Genomic DNA, 19,122 nt, shown 5'->3' on the forward strand with positions numbered 1-19,122 from the left:
CTGTTGTTATAGGTCTACAACCATTTATCCGGGATAATTTTGCAATATGGGTAAGCAGTGGTAAATGTGTTCACGGAGTATGGAATAATTTCAGGAATATAATACTCCAGTGTCTCGAAATATTTGTTCAGCATAAACTACTGAGAAAGAATTCAGACCATGATTATTACAATAAGGAAGTAAAAAGGCTAAAGTCAAGGGCAGAAACATATACGTATTGTGACATGTTGCGCAATGGAAGACAATCCCTCCCTCCCCCAGCAGTGACGTGGGAGCTCCGGCCACGGTGACGTAGCCCCCCTTGTCTACGTGGCACCGCTTCCTACTGTAACGAGGCACGCAACGCGCGGTGACGTAACACGGCATGAGGCAACAGCGGTACCGATTACGTAAGAGGCAAGCGCTGCTACTATATAAGGGGACTACACAGCCGCCGCAGTGAGTTCAAGCGTATCAGCCGCCGAAGTGAGTTCTCAAGTCAGCAGCCTACGAGTTAAGTTGGAATCTAGCCAGCAGTGAGCAGTGAGGAGTGAACTGAATTGTAGTAGTCACCGATTTCAGTTGTAACGAGTGAATCGTGATAGAGTGAAGAGATTTGGTTGTAGGGTTTGTAAAGTGGGGAACCCGTAACGTTGTTATAATTAATTGAAGTGGAGACTTGTAGGTTGTTAAATAAACTAGTTAACAATCCGAACGTCGTCTTCAGTAACGAAACACGTTACAGTATAATAGACGAAAATCAGGACAGCAGTACCGAGAGGATCTGAAATGACTATAAAAGCAGTTGTTATTAGCCAAACAAAATGTACAGGAGACATTTTAAGGACTGTACTAAAAATGAAGATAACTGCTGGACTGAGTTCTACAAGTATGTGGAAAAACGCAGAGGAAAAGGGAATATATTCCTGCAATCAAAGATGTTAATGGATGGCTGGCTACTGATTCGATAGAAAAGGTCAACTCCCTCAACTTCTATTATTCTTCCGTATTCAGCTGTGAGCGTAGCACCCCACAAATACAACAGCCTATCACAGAGGAACCCTTGGCAGTTTGTACCACAATTATTAGGTAAAGGTTTGCAGCGATAGGTAAAAACAAATCAGTGGGTCCAGACAGCATTTCTGGGAAAATGTTAAAATTGATTGGGGAAGCCATGATTCCATACCTCGCGCGATTATTGGGTGTAACAACTAATAATGCCACTATCCAAAGTGACTGGAAAAAGCCATAGTTGTTACTATTTAGAAAGGGGGGCGATCGATCACAGATCACAAATTATAGATGGTCAGTTTAACCTCAGTAATCTGCAAACAAATGAAACATGTTATAGCATCGAATCTGAGAAAAATATGGGATAAAACGAATGGTTATTTAAGGGTCAGTATGGATTCAGGCCTGGATATCCATGTGATAGTCAAGTAATTACGGTTTGCCAGGACATTGCAGACTCACTCTGTAAGGGAGGTAGGATAGACCCTATTATAATACGTAGATTCTTCGAAGGCCTTCGATTTAGTTCCGTATGATTGGCTGCTTACGAAAATTGCAGCCGCGGTAGTGGACTCGACGGTAGTTGTTGTGATAAGGGAATTACTTTTGGGCCGTACACAGAGGGTTAGAGTAGGAGCGCAATTATCGGAGGAAGTCACTGTAACGTCAGGAGTACTGCAAGGAAGTGTACTGGGTCCACTACTGCTCCTCGCATACGTAAATGATATTTGGAGCAACATTGAGTCAATTATTAGACTTTTTGCAGACGACTGTATTGTAACGTGGACAGCGCAACAGGAAGTAAGGGTCACGTGAACTCTGAATTTCCACGAGTGACGTCACATACCCCCATTCTTTAAATCACTACAGAATACTCGGTAAACACCTCCCAGCTATGCTGTGACATCTCGCAACAGGCGAGTCCGTGCAGACACTATTGCTAGGCAATCGGTAAACACGGCTATTACACAACAGGGAAGCGAGGTGCTTTTTCGGCTGTCCGGCTGAGTGTTTATAAGAGAAACTGGAATGCCTAAAGAGTTCAGTTGAAGTCTAGCAGTCGCCGAGTTCCGTTGATTGGAATTCTTCGACTGAATTAATTATTCAACTGAAGACTAAAATATCAGTTTGCAGTGTTGTCATACAAAAATGGAACAAATAATGAAAATGCCGAAAGAAAAGAAGGCCAACAGAAAAACCGACAAAGAAGAAATGAAGGCCAATAGGAAGAAAGACAAAGAAATTAGAACCAACCAAGCTAAATTGTTGGCCATAATGGAGACTCACCGAGTGGAGAGGAGAGTCGGCCAAGAAAAAGTACGAGAGGAAATGAAAGCCTGGCGAGAAGAAATCCGCTCGATGCGGTTTGAGACAAAGGATACCCGAAAAAATACAATGGCCTACCAAGAGATGGAGGTATGTCTAGAAGAAGAAGAGCCGATCTCAGTGGACATGAAACCCGAGGTGGCAGAAGAAGAAGAAGTGCCCAAAGAAGACGCCGAAGTAATGCCGGTCGGAGAACCGAAGAAGAAAAGGCGTAAGGACAGAAAACTGGCGCCGCTGCCAAAGGAAGGAAAAGCCCCAGAACCAGGTGCAAGAATGGCACGACTCAAGAGAGACACCCTCATGGCGAACAAGACCTAGGAAAAGTTTCGATCGCGGAAGGTACTGGCCGCTGAGAGAATCAGGATGACCTGCCGCGCATAAGTGGCACGGCGTAGAAGATAAAGTCGTTAGGATCACGATAAGGACAAGGCTGCGGCAAGATCCCAGGATAGACAAGCTCTCCAGAAGCGACGTCGAGTGCGCCCGGGAGACAATAGAAGAATAAGGAGCCGAAACTTAAAGGAACCCATTCCTAGAAGCATGAAGACCTTACACGAGGCCCTTGGACAAGCTGTTGAGTAAGAGAGCGTGAAGGGAACCATCTGGATTTCCAGTAGATTAAGAGTGGTGAGACACTGGACACTGTTGAGGGGTCGACCCCATCCGGAACGGAAAAAAATGGAATAGCGCATAGTGGAGGAACCGGTAACACAGAAGCACCGGCCTCCCTAACTAGAACGACTGAATTAGCGACGAATGGATGTGAGACGACGGAATCAGCAACCACTGGACCATGGAACTGCTAGGGACGAGCACCTTGAACAAGACGGGCGGCGGTAGCTCCACGAAGACGAACACCAAAGGAAAAGGAACGGGGATGTACCGCTAGGCTGTTCGGGGCGAACAACCTTTAGAAGGGATCAATATAACGTGAATGGCGCAACAGGAAGTAGGAGTCACGTGAACTCTGTTTCCACGAGTGACGTCACATACCCCCACTCCTTCAATCACTACGCAACGCGTCGCGTGACTTACCCAACACGTGATAACTGGTGTCAGAAGCGTATAAGTGGGTGTCAGAAGTGTTAGGTAAATCACGCGACAAATAAAATCACGCCGTCAAGGGTGTAGCCAACATTTATTGTTCTTCGCTTCTACACTCACACACTCTACAATTATCATCACTTGCAGTATCACAACTACTACCTCTACTTCAATACGCCTTCTGCGGCTGCGACCTCTCAACTGGCCTTGGTCGTGGCTGGATCTCAACTGTACTCTTCGAAGGCTTCTTATAGGGTGGTTTCGGACTCAATAGAGAGCACCTTCTCGCAGGGTTCGTTTTCACGTGTTCTACATATATTGGTTACCGTGGAAATGCTTTATTCCGCTGTTTCAATAACTCGTTGCCACTATTCTTCCTAGGCAACGGTCTGTTGGTATTTGACTTGTAGCTGTGGGAACACAATAATTTCCATTGTATCCGCTGCTCAGCCATGGATGACATATAACACATTACAGTATATAGGAAAATTATAACTAATAAAGATACAAAAAGATGCAGGTAAATCTGAACAGACTTGGGGAATGGGGGGCTGAAAATGCGATGATAATTAATCAAAATAAATGGAAGACATTTGTTTCACGAGGGCCCGAGTGACGGAACCAATAAATTATTCGTTAGGGAGCCAGTAATTCCTGAAGCGAGCAATTGTAAATATCTGGGAATACTTCTATGCAGCGATCTAAGTTGGGCTGATCAAGTTAATTACACAAGATAATTAATTAATTTAATTTTACAGTGAGTAATCTAAAAAGGAAAATAGCAACACTAAAAGTCTAGCATACACATCTTTAGTGCGCCCGATTCTGGAATATGGGGCGGCTTGCTGGGGTCCTTACAGGGAGGGACAGATAAATGCGTTAGACCAGGTGCAAAAGAAAGCGGCTGAATTTGCACATCATAGGAACCATTTGAACTGGGGATACTTGACACAGCGCAGGCAGATATTCTCGCATATGCGCTCTCTTCAAAGCATACACGGGAGGACGGGCTTCGTAGACTACAGGGTGGGCGAGACTCAATTAGGCAGTTTTGGATCATTAATAACTATCCAATCCAACAACACACGGGATAATGGGAAAGTACCTTTTGTTGTGCATAGATGGTAGCATCATACGGTATTCTGTGAACGAGGTCAATACCCTGCCTATTTAGTGCGCATCGAGGAAACGTCATGGCTTGTGGACGGTTGTCTATCGAGCAGCATGTAATGTGTGTGCGCCTTTTCTCAGTTTCTAACAATGTATCAGAACTCCAGCGCAGGATGCTGGAAGAGTTTGGACCGCCAGCAGTCCACAGGGACACAATCGCCCGAATAAACAAGCAGTTTGATGAAACTGCCAGTGCTTTGAATCCCAAGCATCCTGGTCAGCCGAGAACTGTTCGAACTGCTGACACACAAGTACGTGTTGCTGCGGAACTGGCATCATCTCCTCAGAAATCGAAGTCTACCCGCCGTTTGTCGGCCCTACTAGACATTTCGAGGACAAGTTTTTCGGAGAGTTTTGAGTGACATGAAGCTGACGCCATACCAGCCACGGCTTATTTATGTTCTTAACGAGGACGACTTCGACAGGCGACTTGAGTTCGCCGAGTTGATGCTGACCAAGTTTCAGGAGAAACCTGACCTTATCCCGAATACTGTCTGGACTGATGAGGCCAAATTTCACACATTATGATCGGTCAATAGACACAACTGTGTGTTTCGGCGGCCAGAGAACCCCAGTGCTACCATTGAATAAGATTTCCAGTCCCCGGGAGTGATAGTGTGGGGCGGAGTGATGTACGAAGGACTGATTGGCCCGTTTTTCCTTGAAGGTTGCGTCACGGGGGAAACCTACCTAAAGTTGCTGAGGGAAAGTGTCATCCTAGAACGTCAGAGGAGAGAGAATTTTGATGAACTGTGGTGGCAGCAAGATGGGGCCCCACCACACTTCGGCACTATTGTTCGGGGGTTCTTGCATCAAGTTTTTCCTCAACGCTGGATTGGCCGTCGAGGGCCTGTGGAGTGGCCAGCCCGATCACCCGACATCACCCCAACAGACTATTTCTTTTGGGGTTACCTCAAAGACAAGGTGTACGCTAATCCCATTGACAGTGTGAAATATCTGCGTGAGGTGATTGTTCAGGAGTTCAATAAAGTTCCGGTGAATATATGTAGAAAGTCATGTGAAAATGTTGCTTTCCGTCTGCAAGCCTGTGTTGACTTAGGTGGTGCCCAGGTTGACCAGCATCTTGAAAATCGATGACTTATGTGTGTGCGATTCCATTTTTGTAAACATTGCGATTGTTAACATTTATCAATACAAATAACATCTAATCAAAAACCGCCTAATTGAGTCTGGCCCACCCTGTATATGTGATAGGTCATGCTATCTGAGCAGGGGCGGTCATGACAAGAAAATTTGGAGCAGAAAGTAACGTACAGATATCGGAAAATATTCCTTTGTAAATAGGACCATACAGATCTTTAACCAACTACCATCAGATGCTTTAGGGACTCTCTCCTGCAAACCAAATAATTTAGGAAAAGGGTTAGGAAAGTGATAAACGAGGTGGAGTGAAGTTGGGGTGGAAATAAGCACAAAATACAGTGAAGTGAAGTGAAATGAAATGAAAAGTGTTAAGGACGGGAGGATTACATAAGTGTAGTAAAGCAAAATGAAATGAAAATGAGAACGTGACATTACGGATTCATTGCTGTTAGTTTCTTATATATTATGTTTAATTTTCTGCTAATAGCTTGTGTGATTTTCTACTAATGTTTATGCTCTGTGTTTTGTTTGAACTTATTTGTGTGTTATTTGTCTCTTCTCTTATTGTAGTATCACTGCCACCGGCTCAAAACCCATTTCCAGTTAAATAATAATAGTATGAATGAATATATAAGAGGTGGGTCTTGTTGGCCCTTGTACCGCCACCACAGTGATCTATTGTACCTCCCCTACTGATTACCCCTGCAACAATCCTACGCTTCGAATGAAGCGTAGGATTTTGTACGTTGGGACGTCGAAATAGTCACTTACTTCATAAAATATTGATCTAAGTGACGCAATCTTAAATTAGCTAAGGCCTCACATTCGCACAGGATATGTGGGGCTGCTTCATTTTCTTATTGACACCTCCCAGAAGTTGGACGATTACTTAGTCCCAGTTTGAAGAGGTGTCCTTTGAGGTGAGAGTGTCCTGTAAGTAGTCCTACCACCTACCGTTGCTGGTTCCTGTTTAACTTTAACAGTTCCTTCGCTCTTTTAGTAGAGGGTCCTCGTATGAGTCCCTTTGCTTGCCTGAGTCCAGTCACGCATCCCAGTATTTCTTATGATTCGTATTTGTACAGTTCTTGATTACCTTTCTGGCGACTCCTATATAGATGCCACAGGCTGGTTCTGTTCTTATGAACGGATGTTCAGCTCCAAACCTGTTCAATTGGTCTGCTATTTCCTTTCCGTCAATACCCTCATGCCCCGGCACCCATATCAGTTGTACCCTGTTACGTTTGGCCAGTTCCATGAGAGTTTGGTGGCAAATCCCAGATCAGTTTTAAGTTGATCTGGTGTTTGTCAAGCACTTTAAGTGCAGCTTGCCTGTCAGATAGAATGTAGATGTTCCTATTTCTGTAGTTCCTAACTAGATTCTCCATAATACAGGCCTTAATTGCATATACTTCTGCCTGTAATACTCTCATCTACTGCCCGAGGCTGAAACTATATTTCCTCCTAGTGCCATAGCAGAACACACTAGCTTCAGTGCCCTTATTTATCTTGGAACCATCTGGATACCAGATCAGGCCCCCTTTTCTCTTGAGCCGAAACCCATCTTCCCATTCACTCATGTCAGGATATCTGACTGTGAAGGGTTTTACATATTGTGACATGTTGACCCCTACCTCCCCAGCGGCACGTAGCGGTAACGTAGCGCTCGCGTAACAGGCGAGTCATCACCCCGCACTCTCCCCGCGGTGACGTCACGAGCGGAGCCGAAGTGAGCCGAGCGGAGCCGACGTTAGACGAGTCCCTGCAACCTGGTCGCTATGCAACGCGAGTCAACAGCGGTGACGTCACCGAGGGGTAACAGCGTTGCTAGGATATACGCAAACACGGACGCGTCACCGCTTCCTACTGTGACGTGGCAACAGGCACCACTGCGGCTATATAAGGGCACAGCAGCTACGAGTCAGTTGTACTGTGACAGCCACCGAGTTGTAATGTGGATATCGCCGAAGACATTTCCGAGTTGTAATGTGACAATCGCCGATTGTGTGATTAACGAGTTCTCAGTTCGCAAGTTACGAGCTACAGACGCGTGTGCGAGAATCAGTGATAGTTCGGGATAACCAATTATATCTGCAGTGTGTAATTCAGGGAGACTTGTATAGCTCCCGCGTTATTAGTACGTGAAGACAAGTGAAGGTCGTGTTAAGAGATTTTGTTGTAGGGTTTGTAAAGTGTGGAAACCCGTAATATTGTGATAATTAATTGTAGCCGTTATTTGTAGATTGTTAAATAAACCAATTAACCATCTCTACGGCGTCTTCAGTAACGAAACACGTTACACTGGTGTCAGAAGTGGGATTTGGACTTACACACGTGACCATTGGGAATTGAACTTACACACGTGACCGACGAGATTCGATCTCAAGACACGTGACAATTTGGTGTCAGAATTTTTACGATCTTAATCACGCCTGACAAATAATTAGATTATTGTGCTCAAGTATCTTACTGCTACAAAATGGAACAAGGCTTTCAACTAATAATCGAAATGCTGGCGAAAGCAGAAGCCAATAGAAAAGCCCACATTGGAAAAATGGAGGCCGATAGGAAGAGAGACAAAGAAGATTTAATGGCGAAGTTAGACGCCTGGGGAGAAAAGTTGGATGCAGAGACGATAGCAACCTAAGCAAGAACGAGAGCCATCCAAGAAAGGACGGCCGCAATGCGAGAGAAGAGGTTGCAAGCCAATATGGATCCTTGGCAGAAAGAGATGACGGAGGTACGTCTAGAAGAGGAAAAGCCGGCCATAGCGGACATAAAACCTGCGACGGCACAAGAAGTAGTCCCCATAGTTATACCGGTCGTGGTGACGATGGCCTACCAAGAAACGGTGGCACGTCCAGAAGATGAAAAGCCGGTTTCAGTGCACAGGAAACCTGAGGCGGCAGAACTACTAGAGGTACCCGTACAAGACGCCGAAGTAATGCCGGTCAGAGAACCGAAGAAGAAAAGGCGCAGGGACCGAAATCGACGAAATAAGAAGAATCCGACACGGGAAAATTGCGGACCCCAGAATAAATTGGCCGTCATCAGCAGGAAAGTGTCCCGCCGTGCAAGAGTGGCATGGCGCAAGAGGAACGTCTTCAGGTAACCTGGGACCCGAGTAGGTCATGCGTCCCGGATAAAGTTAGCTGCCATCTGCAGGAAGATATTCCGTCGCGCGACAGTGGCACCATGTTGGAGAAATGACTTCAAGAAGGAAACTCCCCAGGGAACCTTCGGATTCTGGAGAAAGGACTTGGCGCCACGGTCTCGTACCAGCCAGCGGCTGGAAGTCCAGAAGGAGCAACGACGTCAGCGAGTGCAAACACCGCATCAAGAGCTGCTACGTCGATGTAAGGAATTTCCGACGAAAGACCTGATGAAGGATTGGACCTTGTGGAGGGGACGACCACCTCCAAAACGAAAAAAGAGACTTCAAGCAGAGGAGGAACCGGTAGTGTAGAAGTACCGGCCTCCCAAGGAAGAATGAAAGTGATGGATGAATGTGATCTTCTGGCGAGCTGAAAGGAAACCTCTCGAGACGAGCTTTGTCGAGGGGAGCGGATGTAACGGACGAAGAATAGTCGCTGCAAGAAGAGTAGCCGAAACAACAGGAGATACCGCAAGCACAGCTACGGGAAAAGGAACGGAGGTGCACCGTTAGGCTATTCGAGACGAACAGCCTTAAGGAGGGAGCAGTGTGACATGCTGAGCTATGGATGACGCCCCTCCCCCCGCCAGCCGTGATGCGCCAAGCGAAGCCGAAGTGAGCAGAAGTTAGCCGAGTCCTAGCATCCTGGTCGCTAGGCAACGCGAGTCAACAGCGATGACGTCACCAAGGGCAGCACGGGTAAACAGGATTGCGAGAGACGACGGTGGTAACAGCGGTTACTACCGCTAGCGTTACTAGCAACACAGCGCCAAGCAAAAAGGGTGCTTATTACGTGGCCGTTTTCTGTATTGTCCGATGGAGGCTACATGAGGAGCAGCGAAGGCTATTCACAGTGAGTCCTGGAGCTACCTCCGAGTCAGTCCTCGAGCTACCTCCGAGTTAGTTCCGAGTTAGCCAGCAACCAGTCAGTTGTATTGTGGCATTTGGAGTGTACTATTTGTGATACTGCAGATAGCAGTAATCGTAAATCTGTAATTTGGGTGATTGTAAGTGCGAATGTGAAGTAAAATTCGCTATATAAAATACGCCGTGAACTTATTTGTCGCGTATACGCCCGATACGCGACAATATGCATGTCTCAGTATCATTTTGTCAGACCCCATTTGTAATATTGGTTCTTTTTTCATGTCCTGAGTTAGGTATGCATGTCCGAAACTATCGGATTTAGGTGTCCTTTGATCGCTGCACTGGAGACGGTAGATTCCTGCCCTGGCCTCTACCTCCAACTGTGGATGCAGTGGGGAGGGGGGGAGCCCAAGGATTGTCTCCAGTGCAGCTGTTAGAGATGTTCGAATTGCTCCTGTGATACCCAAGCAAGCCAACATTTGCAATTTGCTAAGTTCTACCTTGCTTCTCTTTAGTTTAACTCTGGGCCACCATACTGTGACGCCATATGTAGCTATGGGTCTCACAACCGCAGTGTATATCCAATGCATAACGTGAGGCTGCAGTCCCCAAGTTTTACCAAACATATTTCTGCATGTCCAAAAAGCCTTATAGAAATTATTGATCACATTGTGCAGCTGCTTTTTCCATGTCAATCCCTTGTTTAATTCTAGACCAAGGTACTTGACATTGCTGGAGATCTGGATCGTCTTATTGAAGAGGGTCGATTCTTGAAGGCGCTTTATATTTCTCTTCCTGGTAAGCGGTATAATTATCGTCTTATTAGGATGATGGAAAGACTTGTTCTTTCACACTATCTTACGACCGTATACTTAGCTGTTTGATGTCGTTCTGATACTGTCAAAAGGAATTTTCCGTTTATTAGGATTGCTATGTCATCGGCATATCCTACTGTATAATACCCATTATTATTAAGTCCCCACAGGAGATCGTCAACGACTAGGCTCCACAGCATAGGCGAGAGCACACCCCACTGTGAACACCCCGTAGACCCCCAGGGTCTCTCCTGATAGTGTGGCAGCTATGGTTCTGCTTTCCAGCATAACACTGATCCGCCTGCATATTGCAGACTCTATGCTGTGCTTTCCAGCGGCCTGTTTTGTTATATCAAATGAGGTTCTATCGAAAGCTCCCTCTACGTCAAGGAATACTCCTAAGGCAATATCTTTGTGTTCAATCACACTTTCTTTGCGTGTTACCACATTATGTAGTGCGCTTTCTGTAGATTTACCTATTTGGAAGGCATGCTGATTTCGGTATAGAGGATATGTCCCTGATGTGCCTATCCACTATTTTCTCCATCGTTTTGAAAAGGAAGGACGACAGGCTGATAGGATGATAAGCCTTAGCCTCGGTTTAATCTAGTTTCCCGGACTTTGCGATAAATGTCACGTCAACTTTCCTGCATGCCATGGGGATAATACCATATGCCATGCAGCCTCAGGCCTTTCGGCTCAGATTCCTTATCTAGTACACTCCAGTTCTCTTTATGATATCCTGGATTGAAGTCTGCAATCCATTTCAGCAGTTTCCCTGATTATGGGCAACTTTGTCCCTAATCCAGAGAGCCATTTTAACAGGCTTTGACAGGTTCCTGGTATCAGTAGCCTTCAGCCTGGCCCCAGATTCCAGCCTGTTGTCGTCAATGACTTTGGTAAGCCATTAACGAGATTGTTGGTCGGTGCATACATAAATAAGTGCACCTCCTATTTGTCTGTAGGATTTCAGGTTTGGTAATTATCCCTTTGGAGTCCTACGTAACACTTTCCCCAGTGCTTCCAGAATGGAGCCCGGCCATCTTCGGTAATCTTACCCTCAGAATAAGTTTCCTTGAAGATAGCTACCTTTATATTAGTCAGAGCCTCCTTGTAAATCCACGATCCCTTAGAGTTCCTAGGCCTTTTCGGAGTTCTGACCGTTTCTGTAGGGGTACTGACCTCCGACCTTGGCCTCTTAATGGTACCGGTGGGGGGTTCTCCTTGTTTGGACAAACCTGCATTTCCTGGTTGCTGACTGCCTCCAGTTCCTGCTATGCTTCCCACAACTCTTGCCTTTTTCAACTTCCATCTGGCTCATCCAGACAAGGTTTCCTTCCCAAGACGCGGTCCACCTACTCCAGAGACCAGGTGTCCAAGTCTTTTTTCTGCTGCAGCTATGCTATAGGTACTAGCCCCGTATAGTAGTATGTCAGTATTACTGACTCCCAATAGAGTTTTGGTTTTACTTCAGGTAAGTTCCAAACCACTGGTTCGTCCATGTCTTTGGCTGAAATTTCAACAGCATGTCCGCTGGCCGCACCTGGGTACCTTACTGGTTCATCAGAGCTTCCAGCTCCCTGCTGAAGCATTTCTCGTAGGGATACCATTGGATTGGGTTCCCTCTTAAGTTTAAGGTCTTCACGATCGGTTTTTTTGGGGGGTTCCTTTCATTTTTGTCAAACGAATGTTGGGGTTTTAAAAGATCGCCACCCGCAGCGCCCCACACGGGTGGAAGGCATAAATACAACGGTGCTGCCTGCTGCGCCGAGGGGATCGTTAAAGACACTGTCTAATTACCACCCCGGTGGCATGCAGCCCTCAGCACGGTGCCTCACACCTTGGTTTAAGTAGTTTGGTCCTGTAGTAAATGCAACCCCCACAAGCCTCCTGGATCAAGAGTGCTTGTTCAGGGCGGGAGAGGGGTATCCCAGTTGATAAATGGGAATGCGACACCAGTTAGTCATGAGGTTGCGACCAGGGCAATCTACATAAGAGAGTCGTCCCTAGGGGTGGCTTATGAGCTCTCCCATTCCCACCCCTCCACATGGGTTGGTCAAAACGTTTTAGAGTCTTGAGCCCTAAGGCTTGCGGCACCTTATCGCTACTCTAGGGAGACAACTCAAATAGACGAAGCTACCCCCATGGGAGTGCTCTCCCGCATTCGTCTCGGGTAGACCGTAGTGATACCCAAGGGTCATTATGCCGCGGCCTGGGAATCTCCAGTCATGTCATTGCCCTTTATGGGAACTTAGCCGCCAGCTCCCGAAGAGAGCTGTCGTTGCCCGGCGGGACCACCAGGGGGAGTCCCAAACTGTGTCCCAACGCATCCCTAGTCCANCTCGAGCACTGGCTTGAAATGATATACGTTTTGATGTTCCGTTACATTGCTGTACTACGTATTCAGAATAGGACTCTCAGGAATTGTAAACGTCAGTACTATGGTCGGCAGCAAGTGGACATCCCTATTCCCTATTCTCTGAAACACAAAGAGAAGCTTGCTGAACTCCAGGATACCCACCAGCTATTATCGCTATTATTTGATGGCAGGAGCTGATAACGTCTGGTACGCATTCATATGAACTTCTTTGTACTTACTTTGATTCTAGAAACCATCGTATAAATTATGACTTGTGATAACAAGCAATTTAGTGTAACCAAGTCAGTTCCTCAAGCTACATGTTTCATCCTTGAAGATGTAGGTAGCATATGCCTTTGAAATGTTGATTTCCGGCTACAAGACTGCATGGTGTGACAATCCAGAAGGTAACACGCTATATATACACACAGGATGTCCCAGGAGGAATGGACCAAGCTTCGGGAGGGTGTTCCTTATGTTAAAGTATGCCGATATAACCCAAAACACCTATGTCCAAAGTTGAACGGTTACAGGGATAATGGCCCGAGAAAAGGGTGGTCTTCTAGCGGGTCCACGGACTATACCTGTCAGCTGTGACTGTTATCTGTTTGTCCTTGAGTGCTGTGAGTCACACTAGCCGTAATCTCATGCACAATTACAGAGGCTACAGTGTATGTTGCGTCAGTGTCGTGAATGGTTAGTAAATTACGCGTAGTTGTCTGGTGTTGCTGAAATGCCTTTTGTGTTTTCACACGTTGAATATTGTGATATGCATTTTGTGTATGGATTTTGCGGTGGCAATGCACGTGCTGCTGTTGAAGAGTACCAAAGGCGTTTTCCCGATCGAAGGATTCCATCTCGACGTGTATTTAGGCGAATTCACCAGGCATTGCTTGAGACTGGTTCTCTTCCGAGTTTTTCTGTGCAGTCGGAAAGGGAGGATGTATAAATGAGAAACACGAAAGAACATTCTTGACATGGTTGAGAGAAGTCCGCGTCTGTCCACTCCTAGAATGGCCTCTCGCATCGGCATATCACGTATGCAGGTGTGGCGAACTTTACATGATGAAGAGCTGTATCCTTACCATGATCAAAGGTTACAACATCTGGAACCAGCCCACCATGCTCAGCGTATGGATTTCTGCCACTGGATAAAAGCTCATCCCAAACTGTTAACCGTCATTTTATTCAGAGATGAGGCGTCGTTTACCCGGGACGGTGTAGATAATTTACGAAATATTCATACGTGGTCCCATAATAATCCACATGAGATAATGGAAACGAAATTCCAAAAGAGATTTCCCGTGAATGTACGTTTAATACAGTTACGTGGTAGGTTTATAGCGCAGCCATATTACGTCATCGCTCGCCAGTCATGTTGTCATGTATAGTGCTTGGAAACCCTAAGGACAATTATGACATAGCGAGCGAGTATTTTGTACTTAAATTTTATGGCATCACATCACTCAAAACTTAGTTTGATGTTACGTACATTATTAACATTATAGAATCCACATATTCCTGCCAGTTTTAATATGTATTTTGAAATCAACAAATGTGTAACACCGGTCAAAATTTGATACTTCTCTGGCCATTATCTCCGTAACCGTTCAACTTTGGACATAGGTGTTTTGGGTTATATCGGCATACTTTAACATAAGGAACACCCTCCCGAAGTTTGGTCCATTCCTCCTGGGACACTCTGTATATATTTTTTCCAATTTACGTTACCTAATGCACTGTGTATGCACGTGAGTAGGAGTACCGTTGCTGACATTGGTTTGTGCATCCAAACCCAACTTCTGTTAAATCTTCTGACCATGATGAAGAAATATTGGCAAGGCCCAATTAATCCAACAGTGTCATAGTTGCTACGGCTTGTTCCAACACCAGCCTCCAAATCAAAAATTTCTTTTTTCAAATTGGACTGCTAATTGAGAGCCATTTCTACCCTTCAGCCTACTTCTGCTAACATGTAAACGTAATGGTAACCCGTATCTTGGAAATCTCGTGGCATCCCTAATCAGAAAATCCAGCAACGAAGAATTTTTCTCTTGCTATAATTTACACAAATAACAGTATATGGGCAAACATGCAATTGAAAAAATCAAGTAGTTCTCTCTTGTCCGTAGTGCCTTTCTTCTTAATTCTGAAGAGATATTTACTTACTTCTCTGAAGTATACGGAATTACCTGCAATATTTGGTTTATTCGTTAAATAATCTGCCATGTCTGGCCCTATTTCAATATCCTCCTGCTGCGTAGTTTAAGCGCACATTCTTTTTGTTTCATCGCAGTGATTCATGAACGTTGTTATTTACATTGTCTTTACTTGACTCGATGGTGTCAGGTTTCCAATATTTTATTCTAAAAATTTATTCTTTAAACAATTATAACCACCAGAAGATATCAGCTCCTGACATCAAATAATTGGGGGTGGGGACCCTGGATTTCAGAGAGCTTTTCTTTGCTAATGTCAGGGCTGGAAGTTCGCGGAATTATTGCTGAAGTTTCAGACGATTCAATGGCAGGACGCTACTCAGCTTCCATTTTCTTAAATGAAAACGTTAAGATGCCTTTTTATGCCTTCTTTTCTTTCTCCTTCCCCTTAACGTTTCTCACTTGCTGATAGATACTGGCAGTTAATCTTTTGGCAACATATCAGAAAATATAAGGAAACTGTAACCGTACATCCCTAGCTAAAATTACTTATTTAAGAAAATGACCAATTTATGTATTGTTTCATGTTATGCCCCAAATTTGAGATTAGAGAGGGTATGGTATTACCCCAAAAGCTAGAGACTTGCGAAAAGAGTTCGCAGTTATTGCCGTAAATTGTAAAGACCGGGACTGGCAATTAGGTTAAGAATGTGAAGACTCAGCAAGTCTCGGTGTACTCACAAAGCCAGTAGCTTACCTCACTCGTACACTGGATTCAATTGCAAGAGACTGCTTACACAGCAATAAGACGCAAGGGGGTCCGCCCACAACCACCCACGAGAGCCAATGAGGAGGTTATTATGAGGATTGAGGACACTGAGGGGGGAGTCACCCACCCTCTTTCGTCAAGGCTGAATCAGCGGAAATAAACCCATAAATTAGGGAATTTCGGGGGACTTGGAATCACGATCTATCACAGAAAATTCGGTTGTCAGCCGGAGGCTCTCGGCGACATGTATACCATAAGAGGGTGGACAACGGCTGTAATCTATATTTGTATTGCAAGTAAGTCTCTTTGCTCATATACGCCATGCTGTTAAAGGTTGTTGTTAATACAAGTGTTATTGTGAGATAATGAGGCAGGATCCAGTGAACCAAGTGAGAGCCAGGGTAGCACAGGGTAGGGATGAACGGAGAGTGGCAGACGACGATAGGAGTGCAGTTTCAGGGCACCTCCCCTTCACAAACTAGGATGGTAGAATGAGTTAAGCGAGAAGTGTCATGTCAACAGATAAGAGCAGGCCTTTTTCTTAATGTATTTATTATTGTAAATAGACAGTGGACATATTGGAAAATGTACGCAAGGAATTCTGATTCACCTGTTAGTAACCATCCCGACCTCAACCGAGCCCGAGCTTCCCTAGCCAAGACAGCCGACGGCAGCCGAGTGCAACGCAGATGTTAGAAAAAGAGTAATAACCGACGAAAGTATTTACAAGTCCTCACCCCCTCCCCCTGAGGTGTAACATTTCACACACTGAGATACGCTCCTCTGGCGAGATATCATCCTGGGACCGTGTAGTTGTAATTCAACTATTGTCTTCCTTAAACTTAGGGTGTCACTATTGTCCCTAACATAACGTCGCCAGTTTCCTCCTAGTGTCATCAACCCATGGGCTGACATTGTGCAAAACCGACCAGGAGGGGTCTTGGGTTCCCTGCTCGTGTGCCATGAAAACCTAAAAAGTTTATGATAGGCATCTCGAAAAATACGAATGTAGGACAGATGCCGGGCTCGACCCTCGGCTTTCTCTTATTACTTTTCCTGGTTTGTTTTATGCCAACTGGGGGACCTGTAAAAAGAGGGCAGTCGGTTACAGGGAGCGGAGGAGGACGGTTGTTGAAATGTAGACAGAGAACAGAGAAGTGTTTTAGAGTAAGGGGTAGATAGTAGGATGGACGGAGCGGCTAGCTCGGAGGACTAATGTAAACATTGATCATTGTACGAAAATTTAAATTAAGACCGCAATACAGTGTGTGATCTGGAGACCCCGTAATTCATGAACCTCGAAGTGTGTTCCACTCCCATATCCGAAACACCTGTATCCCTGAGATAAAGAACTCATCTCGAGCAATAGTCGTGGCAGCTGTACGTCGGCGGGCGGCTACAAAACAAGCTATAAAATTAATTTTTGACAATGGTGCACCTGATTTGTTTTTGCGAACCTTGTCTTTGGATTCCTTTATGCTTCATCAGGATGATATTGAGATAAGGTTCCACGAAAGCGGGTTCGCTGTTTTGGAAATATCTATCAAAACGAAAACCTCACTGATTTATTGCCACGTGATGGGAGTGGCTATATACAGGTGTTTGACCAGTGATTGGGATTGTTGTAATCATACAGATCAGTGACTACAAGTGATTATAACCGTTTCACTAATTCACGCAATTTGCAGTTCACTAGATCACACACACTTCTTCCAACGGCAGACATTCCCTTTCCTCTGGGTTCCCTAACTATCCCCGGCCTCCGCTATAGTTACCCTCGGCTAACTGTCTCTAGACTTGTCCTGCATATAACATTTTAACACGCACGGCGTAGAAAACACCGCTTCCCATTACTGCTTTCAATTTTTGGCATGGAATCATGCTTGTTTGGGAAGCCGTTACTTAGCAACGACTGCTGTATAGATGCTTCTTTCGCGGTTTTTGGGTATCAACGGATCTGTATGCCATATTGCTCGCTCCATAAGGCCTTTCGTCCCGAATAGTTTACATCCATGCTGCTATTTATATTGCGGGGGGGGGGGTTGTGCTTGTCATGTCTGCGATAGGTCCGCCTTCTTTCCCATGGCTTATTTCTCACGGCGATTACTCCCCAACAACTCCCTTAAGGCCTTTTGTCCCGAGTCATTCCATGATAAGGCGCGAGTCTCTCCAGGTGTATCACCATCATCCTCGATCTAGAGTTCCGCTTTATACGTCTGACTCTCATTTCCGAGGAGACCGACTCCTACACAATATCCGGCCACTCACTTCTCGTAGTCCAGTCCAAGACCCGACTATTCACTTTTCGATCTCCAACTCTACAGTCTTCGTGAAAATCCAACCGGATGTCCGCTCTCTGATGTAGCTGCTACCTTGTATCTCCATCCGTCATTCCCTTCTTGAATTCTGGGAAGAACCGTCGTCTCCTCTCGGGCGTCCGTATTTTAGGGGCCCATCTTGCAGCATTGTCCACGGTTATCCCTGATGATCATATCCTTTGCACGGTGCAGGAATGATACGGCGGTTCAACCGTCCACGGGCTACGTCCAATATCTGCCGGGAGCCTGGGTCGATTTCTTATGTTGTCAGCGGTGCCCTACATCGAGACCGGTCCCTATGTCGACCCTTCAGTGCCCCGATAGACTCCAATTCGGCCTCTTCCTTAGGAACTTCCTGTTGCTCCGCCTCAGACCCTACTTCTGGATTTGCCTCCAAATCGGTGGCCTCCGTCGTGGCCTCTCGGCCGGCATTTATTTCTTCTTTCGGATTGAAATTCGGTTTTTTTTGCATGACCTCTGTCCTGGTTTTGTTGATATCCATCCAGGAGAAGAGCTCACCTTGAAGAATCTCAAACATCCCCCTATTGGCTCTTATTCCAGCCTTCAATTCCCTTAGATTTGCGTCAATTCTTTCTTACACGGCCATCATGTCTTCTATCCAGGCATCCATCTTCTCTCAGTTCAACTGAATTGGGTCCAATCCAGTCCAGTTTATCTGGTCAATACATTCCCAATTCTGATACCATCAGTCAGATAATGGAGTGAATTTATACGGGGTTTGGATTAGTACTTGGATTTATTGAACTCTAACAGATCCGTAGAAGAATTAGATACAGACGAGAGAGGACCATATATTTTACAAAGTGAGGTGGAAAAAGCTATCAAGGAAATGAGGAAGGGAAAGGCTACAGGAGATGATGATGTACCTGGAGATGTGCTCAAGTTACTGGGAGAAGGTGGTTTGAAAACACTGACAAAACTAATGAACACCATATATGAAAGTGGAGAGTGGCCCAAGGACTTTACAGAAGTTACAATGATTGCCTTAAAGAAAAAGACAAAAGCTACAAAATGCAGCGACCATCGCAC

General features: G+C 45.5%; 1 long non-coding RNA gene across 1 annotated transcript in view; it reads right to left on the reverse strand.

Annotated features, from left to right (window-relative positions):
• Positions 1 to 3,437: 3,437 nt before the first annotated feature.
• The window catches only part of LOC117282308, a 19,350-nt gene continuing 3,665 nt past the window's right edge, over positions 3,438 to 19,122 (reverse strand). Inside the window, exon 2 of the long non-coding RNA XR_004513027.1 lies at positions 3,438 to 3,770. This is a non-coding gene — a long non-coding RNA (uncharacterized LOC117282308). The remainder of the gene's footprint in view (positions 3,771 to 19,122) is intronic.

The sequence above is a fragment of the Cryptotermes secundus genome, unplaced genomic scaffold (assembly GCF_002891405.2).
Source record: "Cryptotermes secundus unplaced genomic scaffold, Csec_1.0 scaffold824, whole genome shotgun sequence".
In the NCBI taxonomy this organism is placed as follows: domain Eukaryota; kingdom Metazoa; phylum Arthropoda; class Insecta; order Blattodea; family Kalotermitidae; genus Cryptotermes; species Cryptotermes secundus.